Raw genomic sequence first — 15,468 nt, forward strand, 5'->3', positions numbered from 1 at the left:
TAGAGCCTCTTACTTTTTTTTTGTTGTTTTATTGAACGATAGCAAATTGTCGAGTACATAAAAAAAATCCGTATCGTGTGAGAGCTAGGAGGTCATAGTTTCCGAGATCGACGCGTTCATACATACGGACGGACCGACGGACTGAGTTGATAGAATGACTCGCCTATTGATATTGTATTTGCATAAGTTTGTATATGCATAAAGGCATATATACTTACTTATAAGTACATATAATCATATTTCATAAAGATCGGACAGTTAACAACCTAGCGAAAGTGTTTTCCATTGAATGTGCGATTTTGTGTATGTATGTGTGTGTGGACGGGAGCGGAATGTATGTGACGGCAGGTTAACACTGGCTTTAAGGAATCTTTTAGTCGACACTTCATTGTAGACCACTCTCCTTTAAGTTAACTTACCCTCGAAACAAAAAATGTGCTCTCTTTGCCTTTGCTCAGGTGAAGTTCACTTCCATTTTGGCCGATCATTTTATGCACGCACTTTTTGAACTCACAAAGCGAACTGACACGCGTCCGCTGCAGCAAAGGAATCAGAACCAAATTGAGAGAGCGCTTAATTAGCTCTCATCTGGTATGCAGCCCCCGACCATTTCCATTTTCTACATACAAGCCTTTTTAGGCCAATTGACTTGTTTTAAGAACATATTTTGCTATATTTTAGGCTACTTAATGCCGCACATATATACTTTAGATTATAACACTATTTAGGTAATGGCTCTCACATCATAGGATTTTTTTTGAATTCATCAATAGCAATTAAAAATGTAGTTCTGAAATTTACATTAGTATATGTAAAAGAAATTATATGGTTCTGCGTTAATACAAAATAATATTTGGCAAAGACAAAGACGCCCCACCAGGAAATACTCCGTATTAGCATACAATACACGCGTCAAGTCGACAAAAAAGTTGTTACAAGAATTTTCGTACATCTGGCGCCCCAAAAGCGATTGCGTTCTTTTTTGTGGCCGACATGTACGTTTGGCTAGAATCCAAATTGGCCTGATATGCATGTTTGTATGTGTGTATCACTTATCTCTTGAAAGTTCTGTGTATGCATGTTTGCGTATGCCCACAATCGCAGTAATCGCAGTGATGGTACCTAGGGTCGAGCTGCCGGTATGATGGGAACTATTCCAAATCTGAATACACCAGAATGAATATCCATCTCATATCATTTCCGAATTTTGATTAAAAACAGGGTATTTTATGTGGTTTTAGGGATGGTTTTAGGGAGAGAAAATATAGTCTCGAACTACATATAATATAAGAGAATATATATTTCAAATTGAGTTAAGGCCGTCAACGTAAGTACTTTTTCCCCAAAATAAATTATAATATGATTTTCTTAGCTGTATTTCACTTAACTAAATAAAAGAATTGTTTAAAATTTCATGTCACCAGCTTTCTATGTAGTACATACGCACATGGCTAGCTCGGTGTTTCTGAGTTGTTAGAATCAAGTTTATCAAAAAATGTTTTTCTACTAACTGACAGAGTTTTTTTTAGAGAAGTCGGTTGTTCTGATTCGTCACGCCCGCAAAGTTCAATCGTTCTTAAGAAGTGCTCCTCAAAACTTAAAGTGAGGCAATCAAACTCTTAAAAGTTTAAATTATATACTCGTGTATATTTGCGCCTCAATGTTTTATAATTTTACTGTTCGACAGTTATGATAAAAATATGTTTGTTTGATTTCCAGGAATTTGTATTGTTATCTTATTGAATGAGAGGAGAGCGAACAGCAAAAAGATACCCTTAGCTGACTGTCTTCCTCAGCCTCATAATACTAAATATTTATAAGTAAATATAATAGTCCAATAGATTTACAGTCTATCAAGATATATATGTTTGTATATTGATATACATTCTACTACCTGTGAAATACATATCCAACTTCGAAAACCTACTAGATTTACAAAAAGCATGTTATTTATATATATTTGACCGAATGAATCAGTTTGCTGCTCAGATCATATGTTTCGGCAATGCACTACAAATTTATTTGCATCAGTAAAATTATCAAGGACCAGGACCAAAAGAAGCTTTGCAGCCTATTTGGATGAACAATGGGATATACGTACCTAGATTAATGGGGTTCATGATAATGATCAAGAAATGAGTCGAAAAGATTATCAAATCTGTTTTTTTTTATACCAACTGTACAAAGTGACAGGGTATATTCAGAATTTTATATTTTAAAATGTACACACTTATCTCGTATTCCACGGAATAAGTCTTGTGTGTATATATGTATGTCCAGCACGTATTCACCATAATTCAGACAGAGCACGAGTCTCTGAGGTCGGGGTAACCGAAATTTACCACGCCGCCTGTGCGTTGAACCCTTGGCTATGGCGACCTTAGCTCCGCCCATTTTTTAATGGTCTCTGCCACGTTGCCAGAGCGACGCATGCGCCATGCCGGCGAAAATGGAAGACAAAGCAAAAAAGGAAAAGACACCATGGAAGTCAAGCGGCGCGCGGGATGAATTGGAAAATGGATGACATGAGGATGAAATGAAGTTAGAATGGAGTGGGACCGTGTGGGTTGGGTACAGTGGGTTTTCCCGTCGCTGATTACCATTTTGATAAATTTATTCAAATGAGAAGCGCTCAATATGGAAATGACTCTTGGGGCCGACGCTCTAGCAAGGCAATTAAAATTCGAATAGCTTTATGATACATCTTGGTGCCGCCAACAACAGCAGCGACAGTAACTTGAAGACTTCAGACCAAGATGTCTGGATATTTTAATGTCGCACTGCGCCATGAGGGGCGCTCCCCCTTTCCCTACCCCTTTTCAACACTCCACGATGAGCTGCAACATGTGGCATTAATTATGCGACGATAATGTCTTGCTTTGTTGCCAAGACTTCGGGTTCTTTTTATGAAAGTGTCAGAATAAATTACATTATTTTTAAGCCATATTTCGACTGATACTGATAGCCGGGCCACGACTACAAGGTCTCGTAATAGGCAAGGAGTTCCAACTTATCCCTATGCCTCATGGTACTATGGCTTACTTGACTCAGCCGATTCACTTCACTTGAGGTTAATGTATTGCAGTGTATGTATGAATATTATGGACACATTTCGTAGCGCTTATACTTGTGTTCCCGCCCACACCCCCGTTGACATTTGCTGCCATTTGGATGGCTGACGAAGCGAGGGGAAGATGTACGGGCTCTGCACGAGCTCCCACTCTTGGTACTTCGGTGGAGGGTCACAAAAACGGTTAGAAAAACACGATGTCCCGCACGTCATTAATTAGTTCATTCTGCATTCGCTGAGCGTTCAATTGACGGTGGTTGTGACAGATGTACATATGTTACATAATCTCATATACACATACAGTTTGTGCGTTGGGCGGCTCCCACGGAACAGTTACACTTCGCAATTACAAATCCTTTCGTCCAAATTGAGTCTCCAGCTGCGTGTTTTCTATGGTCTTGGCATAACCTTTGTCAGAATCAAAATATTTTGAGGCTCGAGCTGCTGGTTCGGGTGCTTTATGATGTGGTCATAAACGGCCCGACTTCACGCTTTCCCCGGACCACACCGTTCCGAACTAATTTGGGACCGACATTACGCCGAAATTGTGCCACAACCAATTCCTGTTCGGGACCGCATTTTGCGTCACTAGCTGTCTTGAAAGGTCGTCTCTCAGTTTGTAGTACCATAAATCATTTAAAAGGCACCTAAGGTAACCCTTTCCTACGCCTTCTACCTGATTAGTAATGCAGTTTATTTTGTTCTTCTTATGGAAAGTAGTCGGAAAGGTGTATGCCTTTTTTGCATATACAAGCGAATGTTACTTTTGTTCTTGTTTACAAAAGAAGAATGCTCTATTCGGAAGTACTTGCAGTCACAAGCAATCGAACATTCTCTTCTGAATAGAGAACTCTTCTTTTTTAAAAAGAATAAATGTAACTTTCAGTGACTGGGCTATGTCTTCCCTTTTCTTGATGAGGGAATTGTTTAACTTAAGTAAACCTACAAAACCCCATTTTTTAAATGGAATATATCTCTATATATAAAACTGTTGTCTTATCTGACTGATTGGTGATCGGCGCAGAGCCCAAACCGTAAATGCTAGGAAGCTGAAATTTGCACTGTAGTTCCTTATGTGATGAACGTGCACGTTAAGACGGAGTTTCGGAAAGTTCCACACGCAAGTGTAGACAAATCATGAAAATCGTTTGTGTGAAACTCTATTGCTTACCATCCGATCGGCTTCAAACAAATTTTCAAAGATCTTTGTCAAAATTTATCTGATGGGTTTTTCGCACTTTTTAAAAATCCATCCCACCCCTTGGAAAAGGGGGTAAAAGATTTGGTGGGTGAAGTTTCGCGCTCAAATTCATTTTCAAGGATCTATGTGAAAAATCATTTGAGACGTGTTTCACATTTTTTACAAAATTCTAGCTTCCTCGGTGGAAGGTGCGATTCTAAGATGTTAATGAATACATGTTTCAGCGATTTGGGAAGTTTCACCCACAACAATGGTAAATTAGCGGCAAACGATTTTATGAAAGCTATTACAAACTTATTTTCAAAAATCTTTGGGAGAATTTAGTTGATACGTTATTGGGCGTCAAAGGTTTAATTGCTTCCAACACTTGGTTCTTTATTCGAAGCACTTCAAACATATTTATTAATAGAAGTGATCAAGATGGGTGGATTTAAATGTCAACAGGCGTGTAGTTACTGGAAAGGTAATTTCTAAAATTGTTAAAACAAAACGTTTCACGGGCCATGCCGGTCAATACCCACTAGTCGATTATATTATATTATACACGAAAAAAAAACTTGCTTAAAAAAATTGCCTAAAAATCGATATTAAAAAAAGGTATTATTAAATAATTCATTACGGGAACTCGTCAATAGTCTGCTTTTGAGCTGTGCAAAATTTAAATTTCTTCGATTTGCTACGCTATGCTAAAATCTTGACATATATTTTGAAAAATCTAAAGAAAATACAAAATTACATACGACTTACTGAGCGCAAGATGTTAGAAAATGTACATTTTTCGTCATCAGCGTCGATCAGTGAATGAGGCAAACAGACATAAGACTATTTGCCTCATTCACTGTAAACTACACTAGTAACAACGTTGTATTTTTTTCAGTATTTATTTCTTCTCTTTAACATACCTGAGCCGTTCGGATAAGTGTGTTATAAACTAAACTACTGTCTGGATTCACAGATAATGTTTTAAGCATGTATAATTTATATTTATAACGTATTACAAGTTAAACTTAAGGTAGATTAACCATGGTGTGTAGGTTACTATACATACACAGACATGCTATTATATACACAGATTAAGAATATTTCACTTTTCGGATAACTGGACAACTGACACAAAAATAAATTTTGCCCTGAAATCCAATATAGATTTTTCAATTGTCAAAAAACTGTTATCGTGAAATAAGAATAATAGTGTTTGAGGTTAGAGCTGAATGCTTATCATCAATTAATAAGTCAGTCAGTTATCTGTCAGTCAGGACAAACAATTCTTATACTTATAACTGGTAGTTACCAATTCCGCATTCTATTTAACATATCATAACTAGCACTTTTATAATTATTTCATACATTTACAAAACTATATGCATCTGGAATTTTTGCTTAGCATCAATTTAAATAAGTTTCAAATCCCTGCTTCTCATCATATGTAAGCGTACTTGCATTCCTCTTTACTGTTGTATGTACATATGTGTATATCAATTAAATGGGTTTCGTGTGTGTAAGAATAGAGTCTTCAAACTGATGCCTGAGGTGTCATTAGAAATGAGATAGATGGTCAGTATGCACAGTATTAATAAGGATTTGCCGCCTCTGTCGTAGTATGTACGTTAAGCCTTATTATGCGTATGTACTTACTTACCTTAAAGGTGCTGGCGACCCAGTTGTACTTTCAAAGTTGACTTCGACTTTGTTTACACGAGAACATTGTACCATAAATCAGATCCACTATTAATGTCCAAAATGTCAGAAATGGCGGCCACAAATCAATTTAATTAAATCCACGCCCAGCGAACCAGAGAAACCGACGACCGCGTGGAGCTGGACGGGCACGAACGTTGAGAGTAAATATGGAACGTCCCGGGTCCACCTATTGAACAGCGACCGCGAACCAAACCACAAACGGAAAACAGAACACAAACAAGGCGTACGTAGCACAAAACACAAAGCACAAAGCACAACGCACAAAACAGACCGACAAGTGTTGTTAACGTTAATTTTTACTTAGCATCGGAAATCACACGCGAAATTGAAATCCACATTCAAATATTCGTGAGTATAGCACAGTTTGTCGGAAGGCGCTCGATCAGAGCAGTCCTTGGGAGGCGCAGTTTTTCTTTGCCAATGTCAATAGTTAATTCTGTTATTTTCGGCAGCACACGAACCTGCTTGAATTGATTAACAACCAGTTTCCTTTTTTGGTTTTTGGTTTGGTTTTATTTTTGTTTTCTTTTTTTTTTTTAAACTTGATTTTAATTTTTCACAATTGGAACCACTCTCCGTTTGAGCGGGCTGTTCAGACAATGGCAGCCATGGGCTTCGCCTTCTACAGTCTGACTGTCGAATGCGACACCTCGAGAAAAGTGGAAACCTCGACCTCGATTTGGCTATCGAGCATGCTTGGGCCATTGTCTGCTCCTTGAAGCCCGGCTGCCTGAGCAGATATCAATTGCCGGATGGTGAATGGAGCAGGACGTCTGGTTTACGCGGCGTCGACCTGAGAGCAAAGTGTCCAAAAAATAATATTTGCTGTTCAGTTTGACAGTTCAGTCAGTGGCTGCCGAGACCGATGTCGAGGCGAAGGCTGTGGAAGCGCAGTCGGCGCACGAAGTGGCGTCGAGACAAGAACGAAGCAAAAAGCAACATTAACGTAAATTGAGAGTGAGAACGGGAAGGCAGAGCCGGCAGTAACAGTAACAGCAACAGCCACAGCCAAAGCCAAAGCCACAGCAACAGCCAGAGCAATCAGATACAGACAGCGAACGGACGCGTTCCGCGCAGGGGAAAAGGTATCGCTTGGCGGTGGTTGAGAGACAGAGTGAATGTCTCGCATGCCCTGGCCAGTGCTGCCTCATGCAAGCTGGTGTGGTTGTTTGTGCCTGTGTGAGTCGTGAGTTTTGGATGTGCATGTGGATGTGAATGTGGATGACTATAACGATGACAGCGTCAAGTCGCTTAGTTAGACGAAAAAAAAGGTCATAAACCCAAAGCAGAAGCAGCGGCCGCAACACTTACGCTTACCAGAACGCTAAAGGACCGAGATAGAGTACGAAAACGAAATGAAAATAGGAATGAGAATAAACATGAGCTGCGAGCTGCGAGCTGCGTGCTGAGAACTGCGAACTGCGAGTTGAGAGCTGAGAGCAACCACATGGCAGCACCATTGCCGAGCAGCGATGAAAAGATGAAAAGCCAGAGGAGCAGCAGTTGAAGCAAAAAGGCGCAGCGATGGGCAATAAAACGCGTAAGCAGCTGCCCTCTCCTTCTGGTGCACGCTTTGTGCGCTCTCGTGCTCTCTCCCTCGCTCGCGCACACATAGAGACAACAAAACAACCACCGAAGCACTCTCACGAAGCGACAGACTCCAATACAGGCACATGCCCAATCATTTTATATACGCCATTTGCTGTCTGCTGTAGATACATTTGTATCTTTATGTGCCACACAAGTCAACGACGCGCTGGCGACGACGCTCAACACAGAGATCTGTATATACTTGGCACTTGTGCCTGTGTGATTGTGTGTATATATTTTATGCTGATATTGTAGCTGACGGCATCAGCATCGACATCGACATCGACATCGACGTCGGCGTCGGCATTGGCATCAACGACGAGTCAATTTCGAATTCCAATTTCGCATCAGTGGTTGTTGTTGTTTCTCTTACTAAAATCATTTGATTGTTATTCTTTCTACATTCTGCTATGTACCCCAGAACGGCAAACGAGCAAGCAATCTGTCCAGATTCCACCACCACTTCTAACCTTCAATGAGGAGTCGAAATTGGGGTTCAGTTGCTTGTGCGCATCTATCACCCGTTTATCTTTTGATTACCACAGCGAATTGTATTGAATTAGGTACATTTGTCCGTCACATTTGGGACGCACCAAAACGAAAAAACATATTTGGCCGTCCATCTTGATTCCGAAAACGTGGTCCATGCTTGAAAATGTTAAATATAATGAACGCAGATTAATCCAACGACCGACAAGCCTGGGCCCGAAAATGGTTAAGGGAATAGCAATTTTCTGCTAATGTATCTAATAGACAAAATAAGGCACCTTCGACCGAGTATGCATATATATTTTTGTTTCCTATTAGAAATTGCTAAGAACGCTTTATTGCAGTTGTGTTAATGTGAGTTCCAGGCAATAGGACCCATCTCTAACCACACTTACTATTTACATTCTTGATGAACAACAATACACGAGAATGTATGTAATGTATCTTACCCGAAATCGGAGACAGTTGCAGAAAAGTGAGTTGAAAATGAGTTGAGGCTGATCGGATGGTAAATAAAAAAGTTTCATACAAACGTTTTTCGCAATTTTTCCATACTTGCGGGTGGAATTTACTGCGAAAATTTCAGCTTCCCAGTTCTTACGGTATGCTCTGTGCGTTGATCACCAATCAGTCAGTCAGACAGACAGTCTGATTTTGGTAGTAAAGCTGAATATATATTATAAGAATCGTATACATGTACAGGAATGAGGCCTTGAATATGTATTGATAGTATAACATCGCAGAAATTTATCAGTTGTATATACATTGAAAGCTCCCATTACGGACATTGGACATAAGCGGACACAATCCTTTTTTTCAGATAGCCGTGCTATTTTTAAAAATGTTCGAATCGTCCCTTAGCGGACAGAAGCATTGAAACTCAAAAGTAAGAATTTTGTTAAGTCTGTAATCATTCATTTCAATTTCTTTCATAATTGTGTATATGCTTAAGAAATTGGAGATTCCCCTTTTGACATCAATGTACAAATGTCAATGTTATGTGACATAAGTGTTGTAGATGGCAATAAAACAGTTTTTTATCAAAAGAAGTTTCATATATAGCTCGTGTCAATTGTCTTTTTCAAAACGTATTATTTTTGACACAATACAATATTTTTTGCCATCAGCTTAACTCAATCAATTGTTTAAACTTCTAAAGTTTGTATATCGCACATAAGCGGTCATCTTATATAATCGGACAACAATTTATTCTTTTTAAGTGTGCTAATCCTACAAATATATGGTGCTTTTTGAAATAACAACGCAGTTCATGTGATATTCATATTCATTTATTTCACACTTTCGGGAAGATTTGCTCAATATATGTGTTTGACGACGAGCTGCGTCGATGTCCGTCCGTCTACATTTTGAGAGTGGGTTCCCGCTTAAACTGAGTTTCGCTATCTTAAGAGCTCTTAGTTTCGATGTAGGTTCTTTTCTGGCACAGACAACGAGTATTTTGCTTTTTAAATATCTGTTTATAAAAATTTATGCAAAATATTTAATAAGGTATTTTGACGTATATATTAAACATTAAATAGATTAAGTTTATGTTTGCATATTGACCAACAAGCACGCATGAACTACTTATTCTCATCTCTAAGAGAAGCCGATAAAAAAACTTCAACTACCCCTTGAACGTTTCATTTAACTCAAAGGCAACAACCCACCAACCCAACCCAATGAAACCAAGTAAAGTTCTCCTTGTACATAACATAAAAAACGCATTAAGTCGCACAGAGCCGAAACACTTTACCTCACAATCTTTCAACCTTCATTGAGGGGAAATGCCAATGCTTACATAGCAGGGTGCATTTTATGGCGTTCCTTTGTGCGCTTATTTAGCAGCCCCTTCTCAATGCCTTTTCCTAACATATTGAATAAGTTCAGTGTAGAAGGGACAAATATACCTAGTACATATATACAGCTGCATGTATCTATGTAATTTTGAAATGCTTGCAACCCTTATGATGCATGCAAAAAGTTTAAATAAACATTGGATCATGCATTAACATTTTAATTATTCTTCCATATTGCACACACAATGTGTAAAGTCTATATTGGTTTTGTGCTATGTACGTCTAATTTCTCCGTCTGTTCGTAGCTAGATATTAAGAATATAATCACTCGTTTACATTGATAAAGTACAAAGGTATTTTAACTACGTCCGCTGAGGGCCTGGCAAATCAGGAATATATTGATCTTCCACAGGTTTAGTGATAGAATAATGACTACTGGTGAACCCCTACCTTTTGTTTTCGACCACACACGTGATGTCGAGTGAACCCGATTGACACAATATGTGTTCAATTAAGTTCTAATTACAGGCATATTTACTTAGTAATTGGATCAGGCTGACGCCGACAGCAATTAGACGGACCCATGCAAGGTTTCACGATTATAGCTTTAGACCTAAAGGAATAGACAGCCACACATGGCTATTTTCATCTTAATACACCTAAATTTCTTTTATATATGAGATATATTTTTCTCTTATACTTGTACAGGCGACTACAATAAATGCCAGCAGCAAAAAGTTGTGTAAACATAGGATTTTTAAAAAAACTTGTCTGTATCCTTTTGAAGTTTCCAAATGAATGCCAGTTGTCTGGCAAGTTGCCATTAAAAGTGGGAAGTAACAAGTTTTATAACTACAATAAGGAATCGTCTATCTAGGAGTACCACACTAGGAAATACCTTTAGCATCATTATCATTCTCATTATCATTCTCGCATCCTTCAATACATACATACAGAAAAACACACATATACACACGAAGGCATTTTATGCCATTTTATGCATCTTTTTATACCCTTGCAGAGGGTATTATAATCTTGTCGTGAAATGTGTAATGCATAGAAGGAGACGTCTCCGACCCCAGTTTTAAAGCTATCTTTACGAAACTTTGCAGAATTCCCTCTTTCTATTGCACGCAGTACATGTCGGAACTATATCTTATAGCTGCCATAGAAACGACCGGTCGAAAATTAAGTTGTTTTGTGGAAGACTTTTTTGTCATTCCAAATATTTTGATCAAACACGGCATTTAGAGATTTCTTCATGCTCCCTTCAATTTTGCAAAATCTTTTGTACATCGGGCTACTATATAATATAGCTGCCATAGGAACGATCGGTAGGTTCTTGTATGGAAATTTTGTTTTTTTATCAAGATATCTTGATCAAGCTCGGCATTAAATATTTTCCCTGTGCTTCTTAGATACGGGCAAAACACTATGAGCATTATGAAAAGGTTGGGTCTGCAAGGGTATTAAGACTTCGGCGTACCGAAGATAGCTCTTCTTCCTCGTTCCCTTTCAGATACTATTAATGGGAAATGTAGTAACCTAAATTAACATTTTTGGCTATAGTTTGATGAAGCTTGTATAGATGATTTGATTCTAATCCTTAGGGGAGGGGGAGGTATCCAAAAACTGTATAAAATGTTATTAGTCTGCACTTTTTCGAGCTATAGTTAAAAAGAACCTTGTTACAAACTCGATCAATATGTATCGATATTGAAATGAAAATAATGAACTCGTTCTGAATACGGTTTGTATTTTTATATTTCCGAGATCGTTTCATTAACACATATTGGCATAGCTAGATTGACTAAGCTCGTCGTTCTGATCAAGAACAAAATTTCTATGGGGTCCGAGATGTTTCTTTTGCGTGCTAAACACAGTTATACAGATTAACAGTGTCGGTATAGCTGTGTCGATTGCCAGCCTGTCTGCCGGTCCTTCAGTCCGTCCGTCTATATTAACGCTCAAAATACATAAGAAACTTAGCTCCATCTAGTGTGCAAAAGGGTCGAGTTAAATTTCTTCATTTCATCGAAACTTGCCCCATGTCGGTATTCGTCGACATTCAAACCTGTTTTTGATCCTGCTATATGATAAGACCGTTGAAATCACATTAAAAAACGTATAGTTTTACACTTGCACCAACTGATAGCCCACTTTCTCTCCGTATCCCTCTCATAGCACCACCGATGGGTACTTCTTCACGAGGGGAAGGTGGCACTAAAGCCTCAACTAGATTTGATTATATCTGCAGCTGTGGTGCTAAGTAAGATAATCGCTTAGCAGATAATCTTTTACAGACGAAGTGACATGTTATGCGTCCTATATAGCTAGCGCACAGCGTCTGCTATATAAATAGGATCTAAAACACCCGTGTCCCGGTAGTAGTAAGTGTCAGTTTGAACGTGCCTTTTACTCATCCAAGACCGTAGGTCCGGGATCGAGTCCAGCTGTCATTTTCAGTAGCTCTCCGCTTCGCTGCCATGCGTTCATCGTGTCCGCCCGTCTTATAGTTTGGGGGCTGTTGCTCCGTACCTCCATAGCCAAAGGATCTCGGCAGTTTATTCCAGCCAGCATGCGTGCTGCATGCTCGAAAATATTACGGTAGGAACTTAGTTATCCTAGTGCGCAACGTCGGTATGCTACTTTTCAGCTTCGGCCGTAACGCGCCCAGACGGATGATCGACCTTACCACACTATAGACTAGCCACCTGCTCTTCTGTCGCGGCCAGGACGAAGACTTGATGGCTAGCTTCGATTGCTTGGAAAAGCTGTCGACGACTAGTACTGTCTCTGTCTTATATGCAGCCAGCGTGAGACAGTTAGTCGCGAGCCAAATGGCAAATTGTGTGTATTTGCCTATGTATATTGGTTGTTGAGTATGTGCCTATGTGCACTGGGAAGCTAGAATGTTTATAATTTCAGTTGGACGCTATCTTCTAGGTGACCATTTCCGAACACTTTTCCGTATACCCTGGCTAAGAAAATATATATAAAATTTTGTAAAAAATCACCAAATTCATAAGGCTTTATTAGAACGGTAAGCCGAGCCGATGAAGGCATCCTCGTCTGTTATCAGAGCAGAACACTTAAAATGTGAAACATATACTTCGACTTGTCATTTTGTTGTATATATATTTTTTCCGTTTCCATTTAAAGTAGATTTTAAATTAATTGTGTGAGCAAATCACGCAGAATTTGTCATGTTCTCGTATGATAGACACAGATCATAAATATTTCGCTCTGTCCGCCAAAATGAATAAAATGCAGTTTTTTGCTATATCCCTAATTATCTTACACACTTATTTATCGATGCCTTTTTGCCGTATTTGGGAGTTAATTAAATGTGGGAGAAAGAAAAAGGTCCACTTTATAAAGTAGCCAGTTGTGTATAAGACTTTTTGTGTATAAGACTTTTTTAACGGCGGCGTGCTGACGGCAGCACAAGAAAGAGGATGTCTTCTTCTAAGGCATTCCCTAATAGAGCATAGTCGAAATAATTGTGTTCGTAAAACCAATGCACATGACCATAAACAAATAATAGCGCCGAAGTTGAGTCTGCTCGACTACAAAAATTCTCTGTCCTTCTCAGTCAATACAATATTTTAAATATTTACCTCAGCTTTGATTATTTTTTTAAATCATAGAATATAGCCCAATGTGCATTCCAGATTGCTTATGCAGGAACTTATAGATTATTGGAAATTAAAAACTTCTAAGTTTGTATTCCGATATTCATGACATTTAAACGGTATGAAAATCATATTAAGTGTGTGTAATCCAAATCATTGGCGCTTTCTTTAAATGAACTGTTTAAATTTAGGAAGAATGGTGAAAAAATAGTGCAAAAAATTAAGTATTTCTATGCTATGCATACTATACAAAAGTCCACATACTAAATTTGGTATATCTAGTTCTTATAGTTTTTAAATTATTCTTCAAAACCGATTTTATCGAAATTTTGGCAATGGAACGAGATATCGACAAAACATTTTAAACTCGGCTTACGTGTTTTGTGCGAAGATATATACCATTTCAAATTTAAGTTTCTGGACTTTGTAGTTTCCGACAGATCATCGCCCTGGTCAAGAATATAAGTATATATGTCATTACGGGGTCAACAATGCTGAAACACTGCCTATAACATACATTTGCACAAAACTAATTTACCCTCATACCTATTTGCAATAAAATAAGCAAATAAATAAACAAAGTCAAATTTGTTTAATATTTAAAGGAATATCGAGGCATTAGTTTGCATACAACAGACAGACCGACGGAAAAGCGGGAGGACAGACATACCTAAATGGTTAAATCGATTAGGAAATGGATATTAAATATATCTACCTCATTTTAAAAATGATATGCATATATATTTTGTATATTTTATTGTATGTTTTGTTCAAAGTAGATGTGATTATCAGTTATACAATTTACCAATATTGCTGTGTTTGACGGTGTCTATATACCTGATAAAAAATCCCAATATATAATCGTTAGCTTAATGCTAGCGCACACTAGTGTGTACGACCTTATATACCGAGATAAAAATGTACATATAACGAGCTTAAGAAGTATATTATTTTAGTATATTTCATGGGGATAGTTCGATTTGAAAGCAATATATTCCTTTTACCCAGAGCTCATTAAGAATGGGTAAGCAATACAGAGAGAGGTTAGCAATTAGCAGATACCCTGAACCCAGCACAAATACATAGAGCTATGCTTTGGCCATCAATGATTTAAAATAAACTAAACTCTATATCCCAAGTCCGTAGTTCTTGTAAATATCGACGAACCTAGAGCAAGACAGATAGACGGACATGGCAAGAACGGATTTTGTTGCCAAGAATATGAAGACTGTATGTCGTCGTACATGCTTTCATTTATGTTTTCCGGTTTTCCTTGTTTTCCGACAAGGACAGTAGTCGTTACAGATATGCTTACTTGTGATTTCCCATTACTATCACCTTATTCCATCTACTTAACACTCTATATATCTATCATCTTTACTTTATAAACAACTTCTTATTTTTTTGTTTTCCTATTTATTGTATTTTCTGAAATAATATAGAAAATTAAGATTTTTTTAATTTTGTACACTTTTTTCTCTACTTCTTAGCAGTAGGCTCTAATAGAGTCACTGACAAAATTAGCTGTGAAAAGTGGCACAGTTGGCCGGACTGGTAAATAAAACCCCTACATCGGTCGGTGATGCTATTATAAAAGTGTGTACTCTAACTAGGCTTTTAGCATTAAATTTTCATTATGTATGTATAATGTATTGAAAAATTAGGAAGACACTCGTTTTGTTGACCATTAATAAATAAATAAATAATGAAAATAAGTAATATTCAAACTTTCTTCCATACATTTTCACCAAACTATTGAAAATGCGTTCTCGTATAGCTTCGATGTATATGACCCGATCCTTAAGAACAAGTATGTGTTTTTAATTATTAGACGAATAGAGAGGGTGTGCTTGCACAATATTGATTTAAGTAATTTTGCGAGCAGGTTGGGTTGTTTCGGCGGAAACGAGGGTGCAAAAGGTTTGTTTCGATCTTTGCAGAAAGCATTCCCTAATCTATAATGAAAATGTTGACTTGTATAAT

General features: G+C 38.0%; 1 protein-coding gene across 2 annotated transcripts in view; it reads right to left on the reverse strand.

Moving 5' to 3' along the window:
- LOC115764851 overlaps positions 1–6,035 on the reverse strand; it is a 119,568-nt gene extending 113,533 nt beyond the window's left edge. Inside the window, exon 1 of one of the 2 annotated variants that reach the window (XM_030708101.1) lies at positions 5,911–6,035. The gene's annotated coding sequence lies outside the window, so the exon portion shown is untranslated. Of the gene's footprint in view, positions 1–5,173; positions 5,191–5,910 lie in introns of those variants that run through there. The other variant, XM_030708103.1, reaches the window with a different exon arrangement.
- Between the last annotated feature and the right edge of the window lie 9,433 nt (positions 6,036–15,468).

This window comes from Drosophila novamexicana, unplaced genomic scaffold (assembly GCF_003285875.2).
Source record: "Drosophila novamexicana strain 15010-1031.04,08,12 unplaced genomic scaffold, DnovRS2.1 tig00000877-arrow-arrow-pilon, whole genome shotgun sequence".
Lineage (NCBI taxonomy): Eukaryota > Metazoa > Arthropoda > Insecta > Diptera > Drosophilidae > Drosophila > Drosophila novamexicana.